At 38.2% G+C, this 4,157-nt stretch overlaps 1 long non-coding RNA gene across 1 annotated transcript; it reads right to left on the bottom strand.

The window, feature by feature from the left end:
- Nucleotides 1–305: 305 nt before the first annotated feature.
- LOC133260228 (uncharacterized) lies at nucleotides 306–2,549 on the bottom strand. The gene is made up of 2 exons (XR_009740693.1): nucleotides 1,795–2,549; nucleotides 306–422 (listed from the first exon to the last, which is right to left on the bottom strand). It is a non-coding gene; the product is annotated as an uncharacterized LOC133260228 (long non-coding RNA).
- Nucleotides 2,550–4,157: the final 1,608 nt, after the last annotated feature.

Below are 4,157 nucleotides of genomic sequence, written 5' to 3'. Positions count from 1 at the left end.
ATGAGGGAAAGTGAAGATGGGCAGAGATTTTAGACTGCAATGCAAGTTTGACCCCTCTGTGGGAGAGAGGAAATCTAGTGGTTGGATAGAAAGAGTCTCAGAGTGCAGTATGATTATTAGAAATTTTCAGTCAAAGCCACCAATCAGAAGAGTCTTATATCTTGTAGAAATGAGCCTATATCTGTATCCTTGTTGCATTTAGTCACTGGCTAGAAACAGCCTAGGAGAACCTGGTCTAATGCAAATACACTGCTGGATTCAGAGAGCAGAACCTGGGACCAGCAGTCAATTACACTGCAGGAGCAGGAGATCTGAGTACTGTTTATTATGCCTGCCACAGTCCGTATTTTGTGCCACGGGGGTCTATTTCTTCACATGGGTTTAGAGAGCAGCTCCTCCTTGATTCCTGTGCACTTCTTTCCCTGAGAGAAAATTCATAAGAGAGAAATGAGTGGGAAGGACTGTAAACCCTATCATGGTACTTGATTTTGGGACTGAAAGCAGTAATCATCCTCCCTCCTCCTTTTTTTTTCTTCTAGTTTTGTTCAGGTATAATTGACCTACAGCACTGCATGAGTTTAGGTTTGCAGCATGATGATTTGATTTACATACATTATGAAGTGATTATCATAACATTTAGTTAACATCCATCATTTCATATATAATAGATATAAAATTAAATAGAAAAAAAAACATTTGGATTTACTATCTTAACAAGTTTCATAGATAATATGCAACAGTATTAATTATATTGTATGTTGCATCTCTAGTACTTATTTATATAACTGGAAGTTTATACCTTTTGACTGTTTTCACCCAACTCCTTTTCCCCTCAACTCCTACCTCTGGTAAATACAAATCTGATCTTTTTCTGCAAGTTTCTATCTTTTTCAAGTATATTATTCCTACAAGACCATGTTAGTTCTTATTATACAACATGATAATTTGATATTTCTATATATTTCAAAATGATCACCATAATAAGTCTGTCATCTATCAGCATAAAAGATATTTTGTAATTTTTGAATATATTTCCCAAAATGTACATTTCACACCTGTGACTCTTTTTAATTAATAACATAAGGTTTGTACCTCTTAATGGCCCTTTCCTATTATATTCTTTGCAGCCAAAGATGGAGAAGCTCTATACAGTCAACAAAAACAAGACCAGGAGCTGACTATAGCTCAGATCATGAACTCTTTATTGCCAAACAGAGAGTGAAATTGAAGAAAGTAGGGAAAACCTCTAGACCATTCATGTAGGACCTAAATCAACTCCCTTATGATTATACAGTGAAAGTGAGAAACATTTAAGGAATTAGATGTGATAGACAGAGTGCTTGATGAACTATGGATGGAGGTTCATGACATTGTACAGGAGACAGGGATCAAGACCATTCTCAAGAAAAAGAAATGCAAAAAAGAAAAATGGCTGTCTGAGGGGGCCTTACAAACAGCAGTGAAAAGAAAAGAAGCGAAAAGCAAAGGAGAAAAGGAAAAATAAACCCATCTGAATGCAGAGTTCCAAAGAACATCGAGGAGAGGTAAGAAAGCCTTCCTCAGTGATAAGTGCAAAGAAATAGAGGAAAACAATAGAATGGGAAAGACTAGAATCTCTTCAAGACAATGAGAGATACCAAGGGAACATTTCATGCAAAGATGAACACAATACAGGACAGATATGGAATGGACATAACAGAAGCAGAAGATATTAAGAAGAGGTGGCAAGAATACACAGAACTATACAAAAAAGATCTTCACGACCCAGATAATCATGATGGTGTAATCACTCACCTACAGCCAGACATCCTGGAATGTGAAGTCAGGTCGTCCTTAGGAAGCATCGTTACAAACAAAGCTAGTGGAGGTGATGGAATTCAAGTTGAGCTATTTTAAATCCTAAAAGATGATGCTGTGAAAGAGCTTCACTCAGTATGCCAGCAACTATGGAAAACTCATCAGTGGCCACAGGACTGGAAAAGGTCAGTTTTCATTCCAATCCCTAAGTAAGGCAATGCCAAAGAATAACCAAAATACCTCACAATTGCACTCATTTAACATTCTAATAAAGTCATGCTCAGAATTCTCCAAGCCAGACTTAAACAATACATGAACCGTGACCTTCTGGATGTTAAAGCTGGTTTTATAAAGGGCATAGGAACCAGAAATCAAATTGCCAACATCCACTGGATAATTGAAAAAGCAAGAGAGTTCCAGAAAAACATCTATTACTGCTTTATTGACTATGCCAAAGCCTTTGACAGTGTGGATCATAATAAACTGTATAAAATTCTGGAAGATACGGGGAATACTAGACTACCTGACCTGCCTCCTGAGAAATATGTATGTAAGTCAGGAAGCAGCAGTTAGAACTGGACATGGAACAACAGACTGGTTCCAAATAGGAAAAGGAGTACGTCAAGGCTGTGTACTTTCAACCTGCTTGTTCAACTTTGCAGAGTACATCATAAGAAACACTGGGCTGGATGAAGCACAAGCTGGAATCAAGATTGCCGGGAGAAATATCAATAACCTCAGATATGCAGGTGACATCACCCTTATGATAGAATGTGAAGAAGAACTAAAGAGCCTCTTGATGAAAGTGAAAGTAGAAAGTGAAAAATTTGGCTTAAAGCTCAACATTCAGAAAACTAAGATCATGGCATCCGGTCCCATCACTTCATGGAAAATAGTTGCAGAAACAGTGGAAACAGTGGCAGACTCTATTTTGGGGGGCTCCAGAATCACTGCAGATGGTGACTGCAGCCATGAAATTAAAAGATGCTTACTCCTTGGAAGGAAGGTTATGACCAACCTAGACAGCATGTTCAAAAGCAGAGACATTACTTTGCCAACAAAGGTCCGTCTAGTCAAAGCTATGGTTTTTCCTGTAGTCATGTATGGATGTGAGAGTTGGACTATAAAGAAAGCTGAACGCTGAAGAATTGATGCTTTTGAGCTGTGTGTGGTATTGGAGGACTCTTGAGAGTCCCTTGGACTGCAAGGAGATCCAACCAGTCCATCCTAAATGTGACCAATCCTGAGTGTTCACTGGAAGGACTGATGTTGAAGGTACTTTGGCCACCTGATGCAAAGAGCTGACTCAATGGAAAAAAACCCTTATGCTGGGAAAGATTGAAGGCAGGAGGAGAAGGGGACGACAGAGGATGAGATGACTGGATGGCATCACCGACTCAATGGACATGAGTTTGGGTAAACTCTGGGAGTTGGTGGTGGACAGGGAGGCCTGGAGTGCTGCAGTCTATGAGGTCACAAAGATTTGGACATGACTGAGTGACTGAACTGATTGCTCTTTCTCCATTCTTTTTCCCTCTTGCAACCTCCTGTTTATTCTCTTTATCAGTAATTATGTTTCTGTTTCGTTGTTTGTTCATTTTTTTGTTTTTGTTTTTTAGATTCTACATTCAAGTGAAATCATACAGTTTTTTCTTCCTCTGTCTGACTTAGCTTACTTAGCGTAATAACCTTGAGGTCCATTTCATTTTGTAACAAATGGCTAGATTTTATTCATTTTTGCAGGTACATATATTAGTGAATCACTTTTCTGTACACCTGAAACTAACACAACACTGTAAATCAACTCTACTCCAATATACAATAACAAGTAGAGTTTAAAAATGGTTTTTCGTGTCAGCAGGAAAAAATATGGGCTTATTCAATAAAGGGATACTGATTAAAAATGTTTTTTTTAATGGCTGGGCAATATTCCTTTATATCTATTTACCATATATTTTTGGTCCATTCATCTATGGACATTTAGGTTCTTCCATATCTTGGCTAATACAAATCATGTTACCCTGAACATAGGAGTGCATATATCTTTTTGAATTAGTGCTTCATTTTCTTTGCATAAATATCCAGGAGTTTTGGATTATATTGCTGGATTATATTATAGTTCTATTTTTAACTTTTGGAGGAATCTTCATACTATTTTCCATAGTGATCTCACCAATTTACACCTTCATCAATAGTGCACAAGTGTTCCCTGTATGGATGTGAGGGTAAGACTGTGAAGAAGGCTGAGCGCCGAAGAATTGATGCTTTTGAACTGTGGTGTTGGAGAAGACTCTTGAGAGTCCCTTGGACTGCAAGGAGATCCAACCAGTCCATTCTGAAGGAGATCAGCCCTGGGATTT

Source organism: Bos javanicus, chromosome 14 (genome assembly GCF_032452875.1).
Source record: "Bos javanicus breed banteng chromosome 14, ARS-OSU_banteng_1.0, whole genome shotgun sequence".
In the NCBI taxonomy this organism is placed as follows: Eukaryota; Metazoa; Chordata; class Mammalia; order Artiodactyla; family Bovidae; genus Bos; species Bos javanicus.
Note: the sequence above shows the minus strand (reverse complement) of the source record. Positions and strands in the feature narration are given on the sequence as shown.